The sequence below is a fragment of the Diceros bicornis genome, chromosome 1 (assembly GCF_020826845.1).
Source record: "Diceros bicornis minor isolate mBicDic1 chromosome 1, mDicBic1.mat.cur, whole genome shotgun sequence".
In the NCBI taxonomy this organism is placed as follows: Eukaryota; Metazoa; Chordata; class Mammalia; order Perissodactyla; family Rhinocerotidae; genus Diceros; species Diceros bicornis.
In genome coordinates, this window is record NC_080740.1 from 93,953,774 (window position 1) to 93,978,219 (window position 24,446).

General features: G+C 44.5%; 1 long non-coding RNA gene across 6 annotated transcripts; it reads left to right on the forward strand.

The window, feature by feature from the left end:
• The first annotated feature begins 382 nt into the window (after positions 1–382).
• LOC131410291 (uncharacterized) lies at positions 383–24,074 on the forward strand. 6 transcript variants are annotated; one of them, XR_009221222.1, is made up of 7 exons: positions 383–1,614; positions 3,209–3,255; positions 4,293–4,499; positions 10,027–11,000; positions 12,220–12,360; positions 18,606–23,861; positions 24,016–24,074. It is a non-coding gene; the product is annotated as an uncharacterized LOC131410291 (long non-coding RNA). The 6 variants fall into 6 exon arrangements; XR_009221220.1 differs by lacking the exon at positions 10,027–11,000 and having other exon boundaries at positions 18,606–18,672; positions 20,456–23,861; XR_009221223.1 differs by lacking the exon at positions 10,027–11,000 and having other exon boundaries at positions 18,606–18,672; positions 23,793–23,861.
• The last annotated feature ends 372 nt before the right edge of the window (positions 24,075–24,446 follow it).

Here is a 24,446-nt window from a genome sequence, read left to right on the forward strand (position 1 = left end):
CCCGTGCTCAATGTTCACAGAGGAAGAGGTGACATCGCGACCCTCTAGACTCTGACCCCCACTCCTCGGCCGTCCGGACGACCCTTGCCCTATCTGCGCTGGGCTGTTACCTGGATCCCGCCCGCCCCGCCAGGGAGCCACGGCCCGCCCATCGTCGGAGTCCGGGCCTGAGACCGGGGCCCCACCGCCGGCCAGGCCCCACCCCCTCGACCCCCGGCGGCTGGGCCCTCCCCTCGCACTCCTGTCCCCCGCCCACCATCCACCACAGCCACTTCCGCCCGTCCCCCGGAAGTGGGCCCGCGGCAACGGTCACCTCCCCTCAGCCCGCCCCCTTCCTCCTGGCCAACCCCCTCCCGTCACCACCGCCACCGCGGGCGCAGGGGCGTGGGTCTGCAGGGCGTGCGGCTGCTCTGCAGTCTCTGTCACAGCAATGGGCGGAGGTGTGGCAGGGCCTGGTCTGGGTGGGAACGGAGCTGGGGCAGGAGCAGCGGCCCCGCAGCTGGGCGGGGCAGGCGCTGTGGCTGGGCGCGGGCCCCCCGCCGCCCCCCGGCGCGGAAGCACGCGCGTGCGTCACGACGCCTCGGCCGGGAGCGAGCGTGGCGCGGGGGCGGGAATGGGGGCGGCGCCTGCGCGCGGGGCGCTTTCTCCTGCGCCTCCGTCCTCGGCTAGCTTAGTAGCCGCCCCTGGACCCGGGCCGTGGAAAAGCGAGGGCAGCCGCTGGCCCCGACGCCGCCCCCCCCGGAGAGAATTCCGGGAGCCCGAGGCCTCCGGGCCGGCCCCGCGCGGAGGGCTCTGTTGCAGTGCCGGAGGAAGGTTGTGCCATCAGGTCGTCGCGTACTTCTCGCCGCATCTCTCGCCGCGGCAGGACCTTCCTCGCCTGTGAAAAGAGGAGGAAAAGGCTGAGAGTACGCCTAAAATGAGTGCCGCGCTCCCAGGACAGCCTTTCGCTGTACGTGCGTTGTGCGAAGCACTTGACCGGTATTAATACCCGCAGTCAGGACCGCGGGGCCGCCCCCCGAGCGGCAGAGAGGTTTACCCCGGGTTACGCGACTAGAAGGCGGTGGAGGCTGGAGGGGAGGGCCTCCCAGGCGCGGGCGGGCCACCGCATCTGCAGCACTACCTGGTACTGCCACTGTCATGCCACCTGACACCTGTCTCCTCTGAAGAACTCTCTCCACTCCTTCAAACGCTGCAGTACCAAGTTCCAAAATTGCCCTGGTTGCTTTTTTCTAAGTATATTGGTCCAATTTGTTCTTGATTTCAAGCTGAATCCGAGAGGAGCTACTACTAATTTTTGGAGTTCAAGTGTCATCCGTTTAATGACATGTTTTGGAATCTTACCAGGACTGTAGACAGATTTGCAGCCTCTGTTTTCCCGCCTTTTTGAAAACTGGAACCTAGGCTCCAGTCTTCTGACATAGCATTTATCCACGTGGCTTCTCCAGATTCCTAGCTGTGACCAACTTGCATGTTTTCAGTACTGGGAATGTAATCGTTGCTGGGTTAGGAGTCTTGAAATGATTTTTTTATTTAGAAAGATGTGATCATAATATTGGGAACATCCTTAAAACGAAATTTATATTGCTACTACACTAAAATATAACAGGTCTACAAGTAAGTTCCTGACCTTCCCCCAGCCCCACACCTCGTTCACCCAGCTGTCTTTCTCATCGGAGTTAATGGCTAATGGCAGGGCCGGCCCCTTGGCTTAGCAGTTAAGTGCTCACGCTCCACTACTGGCAGCTCCGCTACTGGCAGCCCGGGTTGGGACCCCGGGCGCGCACCGAGGCGCCGCTTCTCCAGCCATGCTGAGGCCTCGTCCCACATACAGCAACTAGAAGGATGTGCAACTATGACATACAGCTATCTACTGGGGCTTTGGAGGAGAATTGTCAATAGATGTTAGCTCAGAGCCGGTCTTCCTCAGCAAAAAGAGGAGGATTAGCATGGATGTTAGCTCAGGGCTGATCTTCCTTACAAAAAAAAAAAAAATGGCTAATGGCAACTCGACTTCATTTACTTAGGCCAAAACTCCACGAGCCATCCTCCTACTCCTCTCGCATCCTCTTCCAATCTGTCTGGAAATCCTGTTGGCTCTACCTTCAGACTATGTCTAGGATCCAACACATCAGCATCCCTACAGCTGCCTTCATCCTTTACCTGGACAACCAGGTCCCTCTGCCCCCCAACCGCAGTAGCCTAGTCTTCGCACAGCAGCCAGAAGGATCCTGGCATTTCACTGCTCAAAACCCCACAGTGGCTCCCCAGTTCACTGTGAATCAAAAATCATAGTCCTTACAGTAGCCTACAGAGCCCAGTATCACCTGACTGGCCTGCTTACCTCTGACTTGCTCTCCCCTTGCTTGCTTTGTCTCAGCCACGCTCCCGTCTTTGGTATTCCTGGAAACCACCTCAGGACTTGTGCAGGGGCTGTTCCCCCTGCTTATAAGGCTCTTCCAGATATTTGCATGACTCATTCCCTCACTTCTTTCAAATCTTTTCTCAAATATCACCTTCTCAGTGAGGCCTTCCCTGACCAACCTACTTCATCCTGCCCCTTGCCCAGTACTGCCAGTCCCTCTCACCTTGCTATAGTTTTTCCATAGCACTCACTTGTCAACTCCTAACATATTTATTATGTTTTCTACTCATTGTCTATCTCCCCCTGCTGGAATGTCACTTCTATGAAGGGAGGCATGTTTGGCTGTTTGATTTCTTTCTGTATCCCAAGTGCCTGACCCGTAGTAGGTGTTAAGCAAACATTTGTGGAATAAATGAACAAATGAATGAACTTAGGCACTATTGTCATTATAGTGTATTCCCATACAGGCCCTTCTCGCATGGAGATACGTGAACATGGTTATAAGCATAGTAAACATATTTCACATTACGATTTTTTATCACCATACCATAGATACTGTCCATGTTTCTAAATATTTTCATAATTATAACCATTTTTAAATGTACTTAGGTTTTTGCATGCATGTTATAACCAGTCAAACAATACAGAGTTGTTAACTTTAATTTTCTTCCCTCCTCCTCTAATTCCACCCTGCTGAACAGAACCACTTTTAAATTTAGTGGATATCCTTCCAAATATTTTATACACACACATAGACGTGTAACAGGTACAGGTTTCACACTTCAAATTTAGGTATGCCTGAATTGTAACTTTATTTTCTATAAGTCAAGTCACTTTCTATTTTAGGCCTCATTTCTTCTGGTAGCAGAAAAACTAAATCTAGTTAAATCAAGGTAAGTGCTAGCACTTTATGATTTGCTTATTTATTAATAATCAGTTACTGTTTAATTCCAGTGAATTCAGACTTTACTAGTGCCCTTCTCTCACTTTCACATAATTACCAGGTTTTTAAAATTATTATAAAACAAATGTACATTCATTATAGAAAAATAATAAACCATAAATAAATAAGCAAAATGTAAAAATAAAAACCATCTGTAAACCCAGCAGCCAGAAATAATGAAGACTTCCAAATTTGTTCTGTTCATATATATGCATATTTGGGATCATATTATAAGTAGCTTTTATTACCTAATATGTTGGAAATATTTTCCATGTCAAAAAATATACTTCTATGGCATTTTTAATGACTGCATGGTATCCCATTATACAAATGTACCATAATTATCATCACTGTTTTTGTACATTTGGGTTGTTTCCAATTTTTCACTTTTGCAAAATTACTTGTAGCTAAATCTCTGTGCACATCCTTAAATATTTCCTCACAGTAAAACCCTGGAACTGGTGTCAAAAGATGCACCCATTGTTGAAGGCTTTTGATGCGTACTGTTAACACATCTCCAGAAAGGGGACACCGCTTTGACACCGATGGGCAGGAGGGTCTTCTCCACATTCTGCCAGCACTGTCTTATCATTCTGTGTCATCTTTGCTAATCTGATAGAACAGTGCTTTTGTATTGTTGTTTTAAGTTATATTTCATTAATTACTAGTAATGTTGAACTTGTTTTTATGCATCACTTTTGTGAATTGCCTACTCATGTGTCTTGCCCATTTGAACTCATCTTTGTCTCATTCATTTGCAGGAACTCTTTATAGAATATAAAATAAAATATTGTTACCTGTGTTGCCTATGTTTAGGCCTCATTCCCTCTGATAGCAGAAAAACTAAATCTTGTTAAATCAAGGAAGGTGCTAGCACTTTATGATTGGCTTATTTATTAATGATCAGTTACAATTTAATTCTAGTGATATTTTCCAAGTTTGTTACTTGCCTTTTAATTATGTCTGTGTGCTCTTTTGACATTGCAGGAGTCAACACCAGCTAGGCCAGAAGTCTGGTCTTGCTGCACGTGCTCTGCCTTCGACTAAACGCTTGGGAGTAGACTAGAGATTTTTGTATCAGTTACTCCACCTGGAGGACCAGCAGGCAGAGTCTCATTGACCATCATTTGGATTGAGTGTGGCCAAGAGGGATTGAACACCTGGAGAACATGGCCGAGGTGCTGTTTACAGTAGGTAGGTCCCTCCTCCCCACAGAAGCCTCATGTTTCCATCAGAAGCAGCAGGAAAATGGCCACTACCTCTCTTCTGTCTTCCACATGTCGCTCAAGGGCCAAACTTAATTGCAAGCAAGTTAGATTTCCAACCTGTCCAACTAGAAAGAAGGTAACCAGAGACCAAGGAGCTAATCCACAGTCCCCCAGCAAACTAAGGTATTGGGGCTTCCATTCTGGTTTGGTAGTTATCTATTCTGGCACCTGTTCGGTCATTGCAGCTGGAAGTTTTAATTACTGGCAATAAGAGTCTTCCCCCATTACCTTGTTTTTCAGTGTTTTCTTGGCCATTTTCACAATATATTTTTCATGTGTATATTTTTTTCAGACATTTTGCAAATAATTATTTCAAATTTGTTTTAGAAACTAGATACTCTTTTATAATTTACTAGGTTTCTCCTTACCCTGGCAAGTATTCTTTGTACTGATCTCAGTCCAAAGTCTGATAGGTACAAAAGGCAGTTTATATATTTGCTGTTTGTCATGTGCTCTTTTATTCTGGAATGTATTTTAAAATTCTGACGCATAAGGAAACAGCCATACTCATTTCCTCCCTTCTTACTGTACCTCTCAGCATCTTCTGACACGGTCGCCCATGCCCTCCTCCTGCCGGCATTCTTCCCCCGTGACTCCCACACCAGCACACTCATCTGGATTTCCTCCTCCCTCTGACCACTCCTTGTCAGCCTTCTGAACTAGCTTCTCCCTCCTTCTTCTTCTCTGCCCAACACTTAAATGCTGAGGCTCCCTGGGCCCCTTTGCTGGGCCCTCATTTCTTCACATTTTACACTTTCTTTTTAGATGATCCCACAGAAGTCACATGGCTTCCATTGTCAGCTCTGTGTCAGACACCCAAATAAGCCTCCCAAGTCCCTTCTCTGTCCTCCAGGCCCGTATACCCGGCTGTCTGCTAGACATCTCAACTTGGTCTCCTCACAGATGCGTCTAACACAAGTGTCCAAAACCGAGCTCACAGTGTTCCCCTCAGCTCTTCTCCCAGCATTCCCCTTCTTAGCAGGTGGCTGCATCACCCAACCAATTGCCTGTTCCAGAAACCCTGAAGTCTTTCACAAAGTTCCCACATCCAATCAATCAACACACCCCACAGAGTTCATCTCTCAATTATTTCATGACTCTATGCTCTTCTCTCTGTCTCTTCCCACGTTGGGCCAGTCATGACATCTCATGCCCAGGTGGCACAAGACCCAGGGCTGGCCAACCAGCTCTTTCCTGGAATTTGTTGAACTCAGGCAAAGTTTCTCTCAGGTGGCAGACCTCAAGCATGAATGACAATAGTTTCAGGCTTTCTACTTAGAAGCCAACTAGGCCAACCATAAAAGTCTGGGGTCACACCTCCTCGGGATTTGTTGACCTTGCTCAGCCTTCTGACCTTCTGACACTAGTTGATGCTGAGGAGAAATCTGAAGCCAAGGTAAGATGATGTTTCCCTTTGGGAGAAACTTGGATTTTCCAGTCTGGATGCTCATGTAGGTTTTCCGTTATCTATAAGTTCAGTAAATTTTACCAGAATGACAGTTATATTAGTTTTTCCTGGACACATTATACCCTTTACATCTGCAGATGCAAGTTTTATTTTATTCTAGTTCTGCCACTTACTGCAGTATTTCCTTTGGCAAGTTACTAAACTTCTCCGTTCCTTAGTTTTCTTAGGAATACAGTAGAGATGATAATAGTATCTAACCTTATTCAATTATTGTGAGCATTAAATGAGATCATGCATGTAAAGTGCTTAAAACTATGCTTAGCATATATAGTAAGTGCTTAGTAAATATCAATTACTATTCTTATGATTGACTCAGAAAAGTTTCAGTCTAATACTTCTTTACTTTTTTTCCCCCGGTTTCATTTGTTCTGTTCTCTTCTTTAGGAACACCAATGTTAGGACTCATTTGACTGTCTTCCATCTTCTTCCTTTTTGTGTCTTTGTTTCTTTTCCATTTTTTGTGACTAGGTTTTCAGTTATATTTGTTCTATTTTTGATGTTTCTAATGTTTCCGTGGAAACATCAGGTTAATAGGATTCAGTTCTCTCATGTTTTCCTTAAATGTAAACTAAAACTCTAAAATTGTACACCTATTTTTGTTATCCTTCTAAAGTGTACAATCTAGTGGTTTTTAGTATATTCACAGAGTTGTACAACCATCACCACTAATTCTAGAACATTTTCCTCACCCCAGAAAGAAACCCCATGCTCATTGACAGTCACTCCCCATTCCTCCCTGCCCTAGCAACCACTGACTGACTGTCTGTCTCTATCAGTTGATCTGTCCTGGACATTTCATGTGAATAGGATCACACATTATCTGTCTGGCTTCTTTCTCTTAGCATAGTTTTCAAGGTTCATCCATGTTATAGCATATATCAGCAATTCATTCATTTTTGTGGCTGAATAATATTCCATTGTGTGTATATACCATATTTTCTTTATTCATTCATCAATTGATGGACATTTGAGTTGTTTCTGCTGTGCATCTGTTTTTGCCAATGTGATATAAGGAGTGAATAAGGACACAGGACCAGTTTCCATGTAAAAGGCTACAGAATCCCCAGATGAAGGAAAAGGCTTTTGGGGGGAATTTATGTTTTCTGGAGGGCAGTGGATATGGGCCAGTGCCATTCTAGATTTTGGGAAATTTCAATTTTAAGTGGTGTTATCCCTATTAGTATGCACATAATTATCACAGCATGTTTCTTCTGTGTCAGATAGAGACAGTCCTGACCATTGGCATGTTCTGACTTTCTCCTTGTCTTCTCACTCGCTCTCTTTCTCCTTGGCATGGTTGGTATTCTTTCCTGAAACGTCTCTCTTCATTAGTCATCATACTATTTTCTAAAATCTGCTCTCTTCAAGAGCAATTCCAGGAGGTGAGGGTAGACCTTCCTGGAACACTGAAGACAAATATCCGCCACCCCTTTTTCATGTGTCTTGTGGCTTTTAAAAAGCTTTTATTTTTGACCTAGAGTTGAACTGCAAATGCAGGACTGAAGGGGATGTGACAAGCCTAGACATCGCCATAGCTAAGGTGTAAAGCTGAAGACTTTTTATAGATGCCATAAGGAATCTGAGTAAAACCCAGAAAATTAAGCAGGGACTTGGGATGAAGGTGGGGTGGCAAGTGGAGGACATTTGGGAATTTTAATCCAATCATGGGATGGAAGTTATTTAAGTACACTTAAAATTGTAGCACTTTCTCTTCTTTTTTTTTTTTTGTGAGGAAGATTAGCCTTGAGCTAACATCTGTTGTCAATCCTCCTCTTTTTGCTGAGGAAGATTGGCCGTGGGGTAACATCTGTACCCATCTTCCTCTACTTTATATGGGAGGCTGCCACAGCATGGCTTGACAAGCAGGGTGTTGGTGTGTGCCCAGGATCCGAACCCAAGAACCCTGGGCCACCAAAGCGGAGCACGCTTACTTAACCACGACACCACTGGGATGGCCCCGAAATCGTAGCACTTTCTCCCTTATTTCACAGTTCACTTACTGTCTTGTGTCTGGCTTCCCTTATTTAATCCGTATATTGTTATTTTAATTATTTTAATTTTGGGCATTTCCCCCCAACTAGATTATGAGCTTCTTAATGGAAGAGATTCTGTTTACCTTAAAACACTGATATATTTCTGTATTTGTTCAATTCAGTGAACATTTATCTGTGAGCTTGATATTGGCTCAACACAAGGTTGACATAAAGGAAGCCATATTGTAGGAAAAAAACCATATTGTAACTTGGAATCACCTCTTATTAACCCAGACATGCCCTGTGGATATTATGGCCCCTCCCAGCTGCTATAAGTCCATAACTGTTTCTCATGAGTTCCTTAGAAATCTGATGACCCCCAGGCGGAAAGTCTATGCTGATAGCCGTCATCAACGACAACTGAAAGATCAGGGTATGGGGCGTTGCCCTGGTCTCTGATGCATATCCAGTAAAACAAGACTATCAGGAACTAAGATCAGATGGATACCCCACCCTGAGACCAGATGCCTCCCCCACCAGGAGACCTACCCTCTATATAACTGGCCTGTAATCTTTGTTCTGTAAGATGATTCTTTCATAAATTAGTCAGCCATCTTCCCTCTTGCTAGCATGCTGTAATCAAAAGGCCTTTCTTTGCTGCCTCCTTGCCTCTTGACTATTGACATGTCTTGTGGTGGGCAGACGAACCCCACTTTGGGCAGTAACAAGCTCAGATCCTGGTTCCTCTGATTTCTCTGGACTCAGGAGATCTGGTTTCCTTTTCTAAGGTGAGGATAATGAAACCTGTCTTTAGACCCTAGCAAGGTATTCATGAGGATCAAATGAAACCAAGGATGTGGGAACCATTTTAAAACTGGAAAGAGCTATGTAAATATCTGTGGCTTTTAGATGTTTACAGATAGCAGAAAGTGCCGGGGTGCTGGTGCATTGAGCTTTCAGGGGAGGGGTCACCCAGTGCCCTCTCCATCTGAGAACAGAGAAAGCCCTGAACATACCCTGCCTTTAGAAAGCTGCTCCCATTTCTCACCTGACTTCTATTTCAGGGCTCTCAAAGTGGGATTATGCCATAGAGAAAGCCAGTCTGCTTTTAAATAACTTTCTTTAACAATATTGTAAGTTCTGATTATCACTGCTTTGGTTGATTTGTTTTTAAATCTGTGAAATTGCATTTAAACCAGGAGCGCTTGCTCAGGTCGGTATTTCCTTAGACCGGCTCCATCAGCGGGGGCTGTGAGTATTTGCAACCTTGGATCTGATGCCAGGAGGCTGAGGTTTTCCTGCACTGGGGCTCCACTGGTGGGGGTGGTGGGAAGAGGGGAGGAGAGGGAAAAGGGTGGGAGAAGGAAGCAGTCAAAGGAGCACAGTCCAAAACAGAAGTGTCTTTTGCCTTCAGGATATATCAGGTCACAGGAAGAGAGGAGACTCATTCTCCAGAAAGAACAAAGAAACTTACAAGTAAAAAACTAAAGACAATTCAGTAGTGCTGCTGTAAAAAAGTGTTTAGAGAGAGATAAAATTAATTAGGAATACCTCCTGGGGGTAGGTGGGTCACCGCAAGGTCTTGAAGGGAAAGAGAGAGGAAGCACTGGTTTGGGGGTCGTAAATCCTTCTTGACTTCAAGCAGAACCAAGCTCAAATAGGAATATCTCTACTACTTATAATCTAAGCGGGGTCTGTTGTCAAGGTTTTTGGATGCTGGTCCTGGTTTCAGGGACCAGCTTTCACAAACCGCGGCCATATCCTTTAAAGCATCTCCTTGTGTAGGAGCAGTTGAAAAGTAGTTTGGGGAAACAATTACAACTGTTACCCCAAAACCATAATTATAAACTTATCATATTTCCTTTACCTGTTTTGAAATGGGTTTTAAACCAGAACAACCATTTCTAATTGTTAGAAACATTTTAAATAATTGTCAGTGATAATCTTTATTAATCATAAAAAAGGAAACACATTATTAATCTTTTAAAGTACCGTCTCTGATCTTTTGCTAGGTGTGTGATCACTGTTTTTCACCTTATTTGGGGACAAAGGTGTGGTCCAGGCGTGCCCCTCCTACCCCTGAACCAACACTAGACTCCTTCAGAATCATGGAAGAAAGTTAAGTTAAAGGAAGTCCAGCAAGCCCAGCAAACGCTCATTAGGTGTCGTCTGGAAACTGGTCAAGGCAAATTTTTTTAAAAAGGGGGCCACCGGTTTCTGGGAGTTAATAACCCACCCTTGCTGCACCTCTCCCTCCAAGTTGTCTCACTGCTGTGTGGCAGTCACCTCTGATCCGTTCCTAGTAACTGTTAAAGGACTGACATTTTCAGATGATTGACTTCTAAATAAATCAGACCCATTTGAAGTCATGTCTGGAAGAATATCAAGCTTACTTGCTTGCATTCTGACAGTGCCTTCTTGAGTGGGTGAAAAACAACTGGAATTTCAGCAGAGAATTGGGTGTGATGTGTCAAATGGATCAGATTACTCAGCTGCAACCCAAAGTGAGGAGAATATTCCAAGAAAAAATTTCGATTTACTTTTTTTCTAGGCTTTGTCAGTACTTGGAACACCATGCGCACTTCGTTCCAGGGACGAGGTCAGGGGCGGTGGGTCCAAGGGACCCGAAGACTCCAGATTGACCTTGCCTCCCTCAGCCTAGGACGCCCCCTCTTCTTGCTCCGCCCACTGAAGTCCTCGGGAGTCTTTTGCCAGCTCCCGTGCACTCCTTCCTTGAAACCTCAGTAGCTGTCAGCACTGATTCTTCTTTGCCTTGTATTGGGATTCATCACGGTCCAGCTACCCTAGTCTGCTCCTCTCCGTGTCCCTCAGTCCACCCCATCCCCAGCAGTATCTTGAGAGACTCGAGTGGAGTGTGAACAGCTACAGGATCTAGTAGACATGAGCAGCCACCAAGGAAACCAAAGTTTCGGTGAAGCACTTTGGACATCCTCCAGAGTGCTGTGAAATCAAAATTAAGAAAGAGGTAGAAAAAGGAGAGACAAAGTACTGAAAATTTAACCTGATAAATTTTGAGAAAATGAAGAAAGAAATGTGATATGTGGAGGCAGGACTTTGGGCTAAAATCTGAGTGAAATTTATAGATTCCAGTAAACCAAATCCGTAGAGAAGAGATAACAGCCAAGAAAATGTTAGGAACTTGGTTGCAAGTTGTATGAGTTTGAACCAAGAGGGCCAAGTTTGTGGGGCAATGGAAAGTAGAATAGGCATTCCAAGAATGATACATTGTTTTCCCATTAAAAAAGTAAGGACGTACAATCTGAGAAGTGAGTACATGTGGGAAAGCAGGAGTTTAGGCCTGCACAGAGCGCCATCACGGCACACTGTTACACGCACGCTTCAGAGCCCGCCACCTTGGGTTCACGCCACTGCCACCACAAAGCTCGGTGCCCATAGGCAATTCTTAACCTCTCTCTGCCTAAGCTTCCCCACCTGCCAAGTGGGAAATGAATAATGGCCACCTCATGTGTTGTTGTGAAGACTGGAGGAGCTGCCAGCAATGGTACCTGGCACAAAGTACCATATCGCATTATTTTATTATTTAAAATTTGAAAGATCTAGTTGGTAATTTATTTGGAACAAATAAGGAAACTTTAGGGATAAGCTGATTAAATCCTCTGTGATTCCACAGATGATGAAACACAGTGTCATTATATGACGTTTATAAGTCACTTCAAATACATTTTATTATCTACTAGTCTCTTTGGGTCATTCTTAAATGGTTTTTTTATGTATTTAAATCTTGTCTTCCAGTATGATTCTTGAATGCAGGAACTTGTGTTTTAACCTTATGTGACCCTAAAAGTGTTAGGCACACATAGTAGAGTTTAATAAATACCTGTTAGTTTTTTTTTAAATATAAAATTTCAAATTTATCCAATGGCAACCATTTACACATTAGCAATAATGAGTTTTTTTTTTTTTATGCCACTTTGAAAGACCCAGATAGCCCTGGCAGAAAGGTCTGGATAAGTAAGTGTTGACAAAGGGAGAGAAGGCCCCAGAAGGAATTGTGGCCTGGCAGCAGATCTGATGGGTCTTGGCAGACAAAGGGAAGAAGGTGTGTTTACTGAAAAAGTTTGAAGAAAGTAAAAGGAAGGGACAGCCAAGACCACGGCCCATACTGTCCACGTGCCCCCTTTGTCCAGCTGCAACAGACTCCACTTCCTGTGCTCATTTCACAGATGTGGAGCCCCTGTCCTTGCGCTGCTCACATCCTGTTGGAGAAACAGACATGTCAACACCCTCACAACGCAGCCCAGGCCATGGAGGGAGGCCCTGCAAGGCCCAGGAGCTCAGAACCCCACTGAAGCTGTGACCAGGAGGTGAGACTTATTCTTGCTCTTAACTAAACATTAAGGGAACAGCCTGAACAGCGGGGAGGCAGGGGATATCACAGGGAATATCACAGCACTTACTAAACCATCCATTTGTGAGCGATTTCAGACAATGACCAATTTTCTGCTGGGAGGAAGGAGGGGAGAATAAGACGAAAAGTCCAAATGTCCTAATTCTGAGGGGATGAACAGAGTTGGCCTATGTAGACAGAGAGCGTGCTCTTTGATGGAAAGGCAGGATTTTCTTTGGGCTGTATAGAAGTAGAGGCAGGAGGGAGGTGTGGAGTGGAGTCGAAGCTATTTGCTGTTCTCCCTGTGGGCCCTCTCTCAGAGAGGGTCGCTTGTAGAGACAGAAGTGACTGCAGGAAGGAAAGACTGGGGTTCTATTCAACAGCTGGATAGGGCTGGCGACTGTCCCTTTGCCTCTGAGCTAGAGGTGGCAGTGGAACAGCCTGCATCCCCGAGGTTTGGTTGCCCAGGTTCCAGGAGGACCTGAGGGTCAGGTGGACAGAGCAGGAGCATGGTTTGTGCCATCTTGCCAATCCAGTGCCCTCAGAGGGTGCCCACAGGTGAGGGGACCCTGCAGGGGCTATGGGGTATATAGGCAGCAGTGAGAACGGGAGCAGGAGGCTGAGCAGATGTCCTTCGTCCCAGCAGCAGTGCCGACAACCTGTCCGGCCTAGACCCATCCATAAGATTTAGGACCTTCAGAGTAAAGGGTCAGGGCATGCAGCCAGTTGGGTTGCCGGATAAAATACAGGACACCCAGTTAAATTGAAACTTCAGATAAACAAGGAATTATTGTTATTGCATGGGACACACTTACGCTAAAAAAAAGATTCATTGTTTATCTGAAATTCAAACGTAACTGGGTGTCCTGGTTTTGTTTGATTGTTTGCTTTGCTAAATCTGGCAATCTTAGCAACACTACAACATGCTAAGTGAGCCTCAACATTTGTGAAGATGGAATTAAAGTAGGAGTGGCAACTTCCACAGATGGCACTGAGCCCTCCAGGCTCCAGGTTTGGTTACTGATTCCCAGGTGACTACCCTCTCCAAGCACTGAGTCCCTCTTCCCTCTGGGAACTTTGGGACAAAAAGACAAAATAAATATGCTACACAGGCTGGTTTGATTGGCCAGCAAAGCAATAGGCCATAGCTCAGGGGTTTCAAACAGCCAGTCACAAGTTCTTACAGACTGTGAATGCAGGTCATGCCAGCATTTGGGGTAGGGTAGTGTGGAGTAGAGCAGGCGGTAGGGGGTGGGGGGGTAAGGAAGGGCATCAGAGTGTTTCCCTGTATTTTGTTTCATAAACCTTTTGTGTCTGTGAGTGACTGTGTGTACGTGGCTAATAGTATTTCTCACTGTAGTCAGGGTCTGAAACATTTGAAAGACACTGATAGGACGTTGAGACCTGCAAGGCGTTATTGTGAAAACTGGGATCAACAGTCAAAGTGAGTTAATTTCACACTCACAGGTGAGGGTGAGCTTTGCCTTATTCTGGAAAAATCACCCTTCTGGAACCATCTTACCTTTTCATGGAATCTGCAGTCCTTGCATATGGGTGGCCAATGCTTCATTTAAATCGGAGTTCCCAGTTTTGTCATTTTGTTCATTTTGCTGCAATCACTTACTAAAAGCATACATTGGAATCTAACATCGTTGCACCCAATCTTAGGCAATAAATATATAAGTGATCCTGTGGGACTAAAGGCACTGCCCAAGTGGCCATGGTGATTTTTTAAATTTACTTTATTTCCTTCTCTAAAGGGAAGGTTTTTCAACTTGGCTTAATTCCTCAGAGCTATACTGAATGGTTTTGAAATTGTTATTATTTCTCTCATACAATGACTATAAGAAGCTTTTACTTAGGAAGAGGAAGAAAAGATGTTTACAGTTTCATTTTGAACTTTAAAAAATTCCTGTAACGATTAGCTCTTGATTCAGAAATTTATCTTACAGTGCTACTAAGACATTGTGTCCTGTGATGTTTTAGCCTTTACTGTTCCATGGATTTAATTTTTTTTTTTTTTGAGGAAGATTGGCCCTGAGCTAACATCTGTTGCTAATCTTCCTCCTTTTTTCCTTTTTTCTCCCCAAAGCCCCAGTAGATAGTTGTATGTCATAGTTGCACATCCTTCTAGTTGCTCTACGTGGGACACCACCTCAGCATGGCTTGATGAGTCGTCCCTAGGTCCACGCCCAGGATGCAAACCGGTGAACCCCCGGCCGCTAAAGCGGAGTGCGTGAACTTAACTGCTATGCCACCCGGCTGGCCCCTCCATGGATTTAATTTTTATCTTGCACTCTTTTGTAGGAAACAGCTTATGAATCTTAAACCTAAATAGTTATTGTTCTGTATGAATTGCTCTGAGCGCCACCAAATAGTTATTGTTCTGTATGAATTGCTCTGAGCGCCACCATTTCTCTAAATTTTGCATTTGTCCGTGGATGAAACGGGTTTGCTGTGCTTTTTTACTGGACAATACTGGTTGGCCATAGAATGTGGTAAGAGTACAGGCTTTAGAGGCAGATATATCTGGGTTTGAAACTAATCCTGACACACAGGAACATTATGATTTTGAAAGGAATGTAAGAGCTTGGATCCTCAACGTCCTTAGCTGTAAAATGGGAATAATGAAAGTACCTAACTTTTAGAGCTGTTGTAGGGATTATATGAGAGAATGGATGCAAAGCCTGGTGTGGCAGAGACAGTGCTATATGTTCACCAAATTCCATTTCTGTTTTCTCTTCCTGAGCATGAAACCACATTTTCAGCCTCCCTTGTAGTTGGTTTGGGGCCATGTGACTGGGCTCTGGCATGGGCTGTTTCTATGCCTGGTTACCCAGCCTGGCTGCCATGGAGGACACATACTCCAGGCCATGTGGCTACGAGACAAAGAAGGGTTGCCCAACCCACATAGGACTTTATGTGAGCAAGAAGTCAACCTTTGTTTGTAAAGCCACTGAGATTTGGGGATTTATTTGTTACTACAGCATTGCCTAGCCTACCCTGACTAAGACACTTGACACATATAGTAAACAGTTAATGAATTTTAGCATTTAAAGTATCTATGAACCAGTATGGAACAATTCCTTGGATATATATTATTAAGAGGAAAAAAGCAAGACACAGAACAGAATATATAGTGTAGTACATTTTGTATAAGAAAGAAGGGGAAATTTAAAAGTATACATGTATTTGCTAATTTTTGCAAAAAGAAATACAAGAAGGGAAACCAGAAACTAATGAAAATGGTTAACGTATAAGGAATAGATTGGAACGGGGTGAAGAGGATATGCATGGAAGTGAGACTTCTGTGATTAAACATGTTTATATAATGTTGATTTTTTTTTCTTTTCTTTTTTTTTTTTGTGAGGAAGATCAGCCCTGAGCTAACATCCATGCTCTTTTTTGCTGAGGAAGACTGGCCCTGGGCTAACATCTGTGCCCATCTTCCTCCACTTTATATGGGACGCCGCCACAGCATGCCCTGACAAGCGGTGCGTCCATGCGCACCCAGGATCCGAACCTGGGCCGCCAGCAGTGGAGCACGTGCACTTAACCACTACGCCACAGGGCTGGCCCCTATAATGCTGATTTTTGAACCATGTATTTTACATACTCAGAAATAAAAGTAAATCATAAAGGAAAAATGCCTTAAAATTGGACCTTAAAAGACACGAATGACCTAACTCTATATAAAATTGGTTATGGAACCAACAATGAAGTAGAAAGTAATTTTGGGTAACTTGAACACACTACTCTCACTATACATACATTAATATTATTGGGAACCAGGAATTTCCAACATAAGAGGAAAAAGATAACATAAAAAAACTTTAAGAAAAACACTTATGTTAAATGCCAATAACAATATGAACTCATGCCACTTCATATATCTATAATCTCCTAGTTGTGTTCCTGCAGAGGCCTGGAAGCAGTGACACCCTAGTAGCAATGGGGACAACTAGCCCCCATATCTTGCATCTCCCAATGTAGTAACTGGTACAGGCAAGAATAATCAATGGGTACTAAAACCATTACGTGGAAGGTAGTTGGACAATAGGTTGTTCCCACAGGGGCAAAGTACCACCCCATAGATCATTACTAGTTTCAAAGGGGAAGATGTTCCTTTTGGTACTGGATCCAATATTTGCCCACCCCCACAGAGGCATTTGGCCCTATCTGCCCCTTAGGACCCACTTACCCTGACTCAGTGATGGTTGTAAACCTCCAGCCTTCATCTTGTCACCTCACCTCCTACAATGACAGACATCTCTGCCTTTGGCAAGGCCATCATTACACCTGCCAGGGAGGAGCTGCAGCAGCTCCCACGCCCAGGTCCATCGCAGTGGGACCCATGGAGGCCCTGGCTTTCATGGATTTTGTCTCAGAGAAGGACTCCTCTGGGATATGATAGTGCCACAGGGCATCTTCAAAGATGTCCCACATGACCAAGCGACCAGCTGGACTGCTTAGGAAGCCATGACCAGCTCAGCAACGAACTACCCTGTATTCATTTCACTCCTTTTCTGGTTATTCTTTTTTTCCCCTTTTTTGCTTTCATAGGATTGTACCCATCATAAAACTTGAGCATGTAAATTTTGCCTCAGTCTCTGTTTCCAGGCAGATGCTTCTCCATGGAGAGGTGGCAGTCACTTTCTCAACCAAGTCATCACCTTTAGCATCACTAGTAGTGGAAAAACCCAACATATGAACCTCCTCATGAGATGCCACTGAAGTATTCTTGCAAAAAATCTTTAACCCAAACCTAATCAAGCCTCCAGACCTCACTTCCATTTTAAGGGCAATACAGGCTTAAAAGTCAAAGTTAAAGAACACTATCAGGAAACAATCAGACAAACGAAGAATGTCTGACTTTCTGTAAGTCACCTGGCCTGGACTCTTCACAAGTCAGTGTCATAAGTCAAAACCAAACAGAAGTTAAGGTGGGGAGATTTTCCAGATTAATCCCCAGATGGAATCCATAAACCTTGATTAGATCATGAGAGGAGATTACATAGAAATCTTTAGGGAAACTTTAAATATGGCTTGGATATTAGTTGTGATCGTAGAATGATTGTTAATTTTCTTAGGTGTGATAGTGGCATTGTGGTTATATAGGAGATTGTCCTTATTCTTAGGAGATTGACACTGAAGTATATAGGCATCATAGTGTTATACTGACAACTTATTTTCAAAACTGTTGTGGCATAGGGGCCAGCCTGGTGGTGTAACGGTTACGTGCACGCGCTCCACTGTGGTGGCCTGGGGTTCGCTGGTTTGGATCCCGGGCACACACCAACACACCACTTGTCAAGCCATGCTGTGGCGGCATCCCATATAAAGTGGAGGAAGATGGATATGGATGTTAGCCCAGGGCCAGTCTTCCTCAGCAAAAAGAGGAGGATTGGCAGATGTTAGCTCAGGGCCGATCTTCCTCACACACACACAAAAAAAACTGGTGTGGCAGAGTGGGTGTGATGGAGGAGGAGAGAAGGAGAGAAAGCAGATATGGTAAGACATTAACAACCACTGAATCTAGATGGAAGGCATTTGTGGTTCTATCAACATTTTAACTGTTTTTAAGTTTTCACAATAAAAAGTAGAGAAATAAATACCAAAAAAAACCAAAATGGGTAAAATTTAGGGTATATTTGTATCTGAAGAAATGTTTTAAACTATGTCTTATTTTCTTCAATCAGTTTCAAGTAAGCAGCCAGTCCTTTATCAGGAAGTAATTCATCTACCGCAGAATGGATAGTCACATCCAAATTGCTATGCTTTCAAAAGCTTTTTACCTCTTGCACGTCTCTCGCAATTTCCAAGGTAGAATAAATTCATTGCCATTTCTGCACACTCAAATTCTTGTTGATAGACTAATCGGCAAGTAGTGCAGAGCTGCTTCCTTTAAAAAGCTGGATTCAGCATGCAAACTATGAGTGCTGAGGCACCGAGGCGCTGTGGAGAAATTATCCTTTAGAGGTAAATTTTGACTGATCTGGTAGAAGCATCAGTTATCTTTTCCATGCATTCCAAATCTTGTAAAGGATCCAGATTGGAATGGCATCATTCTCTACAGCTGTATTGGCAACAGATAGACACTGATTATTTAGTATGGTAAAACACATGGTTATTTCAGGCTTCTATTATTAGCAACACCTCTTGACTCAGGGGGAAAACTTCTCAAACTGTTTGTTAATATGACGGTTTTGTTTGTTTTGACAGGTTTCTATTATCATCATTCCTCCCACTTCCAACCTGCCCTTCATTCTCAAGATGCCGCCAGACAGAGGTACTCCCAGTCTCCTCTCACCATTCTAGCTGGCCCCAGGTCAGCTGATCCCCAGTGGCTCTACTCATGACTGAGTCTCAGGAAAGCGTGCCCCCTTACATTATATTCACACTAACTAAGCTGGCTAGGCAACACTCTGGGCTCCCAAAGGATGAACCTCCACAGGTCAAGTTGTCTCTGCTCCACCCAGGGAGAGGCCCCTCTCATACCCACAGGATGTTTGTAGTACACCAATGTGCGTTCTTCCCTTTTCAATAGTAGAACTCCTCAGTCAGGCTGTGCTCCTGGCCACTGCGTTAGGTTTCTGCTGCATTAGTGATGCATAGCAAGCAAGCCCAAAATCTCAGTGGCTTACCAAAAAAAGCCATTTACTTTTCTTGCAGGTCAGCAGAGGCAGCTCTCCTTCAGGCTAGGGAAGCGATTTAGGGCTGCTCCACTTGTCTCTCATCCTCTGGACCAATGGCTACCTGGGTAGGCTCTTCTCATGGAGGTGCCAGTGGGGCTGCTTAAGGCCTTGTCTCAGAACCGACACACTGTCAGATCTGCCCACATGCCACTGGCCAAAGGCCAACATTGATGGGGTGAAGAAGTCCTCTGCACGTTTGTGAACACCTTGGATGGTGAACAGCCAAGGGCAGGGAGGGAAGGACGAATTGCAGGCAGATAATACAATTGACCTTAGCCTCCCTTGCAGCTTGGTGTGTCCTTGCAACTAAGTTCTGGCCAATGGGATGTGAGGGGAAGCAATGTGTGCAACCTCCAGGCCTTGCCCTTGTAAGGACTGGGTGTGCCCTGCCTTTCATTTCCCCATCAGCTGGGAACACGGTGGGACTGCAGCAGTTACCTGGCCCAGAGGTGGATGGCATAGCTGTCCCACCAGTCCTACCTCTGGACGTTTGTCATTTACACTGCTGGATTTTTGCATCTTTGTTATGGCATCTTAGAACCCTAGCTAGTACACCATTCATTCATTCAGCAGGTATTTACTGTCTTCTTTGTGTGGGGCACTGCACTAGGCCTTGGAGGAAGTGACAGTGAGCAAAAAAAGTTGGCCTCTCTGTGTCTTGACTGTGGTGGTGGTTATACAAACCTACACATGTGATAAAATTGTATAGAACTAAATTACACACACACGAGTACAAGTAAAACTGGGGAAATCTGTACAAGATCTTTGGGTTGTACCAATAGTAACATCCTAGTTGTTATGTCATATCATAGTTTTGCAAGATGTTATTCTTGAGAGGAAACTGGGTAAAGGATCTCTGTATTCTTACAACTGCATGTGAATCTAAATGATCTCAAATAAGAAGTTAAAAAAACTTGGACCCCTGGTCTTTTTGTGCTCACAGTATAGAATGGTGTCAAAAGAAATACCAGAGAGCTTTACATAATATGAATATTTTATTGAGCGAGAAACACACTATTTGTGAACAGGGAGACTTGCAACCAAAAGTGGTTATAGCTCAGCTTTCAGCAGTTACATCTCAGTTTATAAAGTGTGAATGAGGAAATACATTGTTTTCTATCATGATTGGTTACTCCAAACTACATTCTTTTTAGGGTTAAAGCACTACATAAGCTTACTTGTGTGTAGCTGATTAGTTAGGAAGCTGTAAGGTTGAACTGACAGGAAGAAAGCTTAAGTTTTGTTTAAGGTCAGAGTCAGCATTTTAGGGAAATCAGAGCAGTTTCAAGTTTTGATTACGTATCTAAGAGTGTTTGGTCTAGGGGTATATTCAAACTGTGACTTCCACTTTGTTTTTTCTTCATCAATGGGAATCAGAAGATTAAAAAATAAAAAAATCACTGATGACAACCTCGGCATGGCAGCAGCCCAGCTCCAACCATCCAGATGACAACAATGCCCTGAAGTCTGCAGAGCAGTTACGTCAAAGGAACTGAGGGTAGAGCTGCCAGGCAGGAATGCCTGCTTTGGACTGTGACGTGAGAGAGATATAAAGTTCTTTGTTCTTTAAGTAGGGTGTCCATATAATTTATCATCCAAATTGAGACACCTGTGAAAATAATTATACTGAGATTGCTTGTGTAAACAGATCATTTGGCCACTCTATTTTTTTTTTTTTGGTGAGAAAGATTGGCCCTGAGCTAACATCTATTGCCAATCCTCCTCTTTTTGCTTGAGGAAGATTTGCCCTGAGCTAACATCTGTGCCAGTCTTCCTCTATTTTGTATGTGGGACACCGCCACAGCATGGAGCAGTGTGTAGGTCCACACCCGGGATCCAAACCCACGAACCCTGGGCCGCCAAAGCAGAGCACGTGAACTTAACCACTACACCACTGGGCCAGCCCCTGGCCACTCTATTTTTAAGCCATTGTATTGTTGAGTCTCTGTCATAGCAGCCTAGCCTCTTCTAACTGATACAGAAACTAATGGATGCTGCCTTCATCAGGACAGAAGAGCCTAGAGGAGGGAACAAGTAAATCCAAATTACAGCAAGTTAATGGGCTTAAAGTTTTATCTTTTGCTCATGCAAAGTCTAATATGGTGCTGGTGGCCCTCCTCCATCTTCTAGTCAGCTCATTTTGAATATGAACTTCCCAGGTTGCTGGAACAGTGGAAGAGAGAGCTGGAGGATTCCAGAAGATTTTATGGGCCAAGCCAGGAAGTAGCTCACATCACAACACTCACATTTCATTGCCCAGAACTTAGTCACATGATCACCCCTAACTGCAAAGGAGACTGGGAAAAGTAGTCCTCCTTTAAACCCCCTAAACCCAGGAAGAGGACTCTGCCGCAGATGCATAATTACAGACTGGGAAAGGACACCACTCTGGCCTCAGCCTCTTCAGATTGGCTCACTTAGAGTACGTGTGGCTGTGCCCTTCACAGAGAAACCCCTGAAGGTTACAGGAAAGCAGTTCAGAACAGCCTATAGCAGTGAATCAGAGAGAGAGAGAGAGAGGGAGAGAGAGATTTATTTTAAGGAGCTGGCTCATGCAGTTCGAGAGGCTGGCAAGTCCAAAACCTGTAGGGTGCACCAGCAGGCTGGAGATCCAAGGAAGAGCACTGATGCTGCAGTTCAAGTGCAAAAGCTGACTACTGGCAGAATTCCTTCTTACTCAGGGGAGGTCAGTCTTTCTGTTCAATGCCTGCCTTCAACTGATTGGATGAGGCCCACCCACATTAGGGAGGGCAATCTGCTTTACTCAAAGTTCATCAATTTAAATGTTAATCTCATCCAAAAACACCCTCACAGAAACATCCAGAATGATGTTTGGCCATATATCTGGACACCATGACCCAACCAAGTTGACATAAAATTAACCATCACGTTCTCCAAGGCCAGTTTTTAACACTTTATATTTCTTGTTTAAAGTGGAAGGCAGGGTGGTATGGGGGAAAAACGGTCAAGGCTGGGTTCAAATCCCAAATCTTACTCCTCTGTATTCCAGTTTCCTCATTTGTAAAATGGGAGAATGTTGACCGTAATTCTCCAAAGATTAGAGCTCATGTATGTGAGACACTTAGACCTATGCCTGACTCTTAAATGCTGGCAGTTATTAAGTTTACAATTTGAAAGGAAGGTCCACTGAACACTTCACATTTCTTTCGTTTTATAGCTGCTTTTTATTTGTAGATTACCCTTGACTTTTTCTGTTTTCCCTCTGCAGTTTAGCAGTGTCTCAATAGGAAGACAGTTCCCTGCCACAGTGTTTAGCTCTCACGTGATTTTGCCATCTCCTGGTACTTGAGTTGTCAGCAGTCAGCTGTGTCCTAGATGCTTTGCCTTCCTACTTTTCCGTGAGCCATCATTGATGAGCCATGGAATGTTACATGTTTGAACAACTTATTTAGACACTCCAGAGAAAATGCAAAGGGAAAGAGGAGTGAGAAGGAGTGGTAAGAATAAAGGAAAGGTGGGAGGTGGCAGGAAATGATACAAGGAGAAAAGGGAACAGAAATCAGATTTGCTAATTTGCTTTGTGTTGCTACATCAGTTTATAAATTAGTGTCTACATTTATGACTGTTTGGATGAACCAACTTTTCTGATCCTCTCGTCCAACAAAGCTACAGATTTCTTTATTGGGGTAGAGCTGAAGAAGCTTTAAAAGTGGGCCAAAGCCCCAGGGGAACATGTGTTATAAGAGTGAAATGGTCTGCTATAAACTGACACTGCTGAAGGCTTGGAGTGCATAATATAGAGGTTAGCAAACTGTGCTTCTTTCAGCCTTGGTTTTCTAGTTAGGCAACTGGCTAAGCCACTGACCCAAACACACTTGTCTTTAACAAGATGGGCCTCCGTTTCTCTTTCAGGTAGCAGTACAGATGGTGGGCAGGTGGGTGGTCCAGAGCAATAATTGCACTGCTCCATGGGGTCACCTGAGCACCGAAGCTGGCATGTTGGCTTTACCATCGTTGATACATGGTATCCACTTGTGGGTCCAAGATGCCACTCCAGTTGTCCCCTTTCCCAGCCAGGTGGGGGGGCAGCAGAAGCAGAGGGCCAAGAGCTTTCTTTTTAAAGACATCACCTGAGAGTTGCCCTTTTACTTCTGCTCACAACCCACTAGCCAGAAGCTTGAAGGGAAGCTGGGCGTGTGCCCAGCCAAAACTCAGCAGGGAGGGGTCCAATTACTAAATGGAAGAAGGCAAGACTTGGAGTCTGGGAGTGGTTGGTAGTCTCTGCCGTATCTAGTTCTTTGGAGGTGATTCACATCCCTCAAGAAAGTCTGTGAGACCCAGTGGGCAACACCCCAATTCCCCACTCTACTTGAGAAGCTCCACTTTCATCTATTTTGGGGTTCTCTCTAAATTTCTGTCTGAAAAATAAGTTTAATTGCATTAAAAAAAAGTTTGAAGACCATTTTAGGGAAGATTAGTTTGCCAAGGTGGAAAGAAAAGCTCAAATTAGTGACTTAGCCAAAAGCACTCATTGTACTTCAAAGCTGTACCTGAAGCCCCTGGCCACAGCCGTTCTGACTCGGAGCTGAGGTGAGGCTGGTGGTGCTGTCAGGCCCCACCTCCTCACAAATGAAGCTCAGGTGCTTTCCCACCCTCTCCCCACCCAACTCCTCTTCCACACGCATTCTAAACAGCTCTCGATCTCAGGAGAAGATAAGAATCCCAAAGTTGAAAACTCCCATCTTGCTTTCAGAGTGCAGTCACGGGGTGGTCCCCATGAACTGTCTTCACAATGGATGTGCTACATCTTCACTCTCCACCAGTAAGTACCACCAAAGCCCCCCAATTGCAGAGTCCTCTGAGGTACTAGGTGGGGTGGGTGGGGGTGAGGACTAGCCATCCTCATATGCAGCCTCCTTTTGTGACACAAGAATAGTGTTTGGTGGGTCTCATGGCTGCCCCCACCCCATTTCCAGGACTCCCCTGAAGACAATTTCTGGTCAGTGTTATATGACTCCAGCAAAGTGTGCTACCTTCTACTTCTGGAAGCTTCTGCTGACTGGAATGCAGACCAGATGGCCAGATCTGGGGCAGCCTTCTTGGACCACAGGAAGGAAGCAGCCCGAGAGAGGTGTAATAAGATATTGGGAGCCTGGATCCTTGATGATTGTGGAGCCGCCATGGCAGCCCTAGGCTGCTGTTCCAAATCTTCATCTTGTCTAAGCCACCATCATTCAGGGTCTCACTTAGAGCACCGATCATCATCCTAATTGATGGGGAAAGAGGAGTGGAATTCTACTTTCCAGCTGTCAAAAATAAACAAAGCAGGACACTAGTTAAAGCAGCAAGAACAGATTTTATTCAATAACTATTGCCACAGGGAAGAGGGTTCAGTGTGAACTGAAAT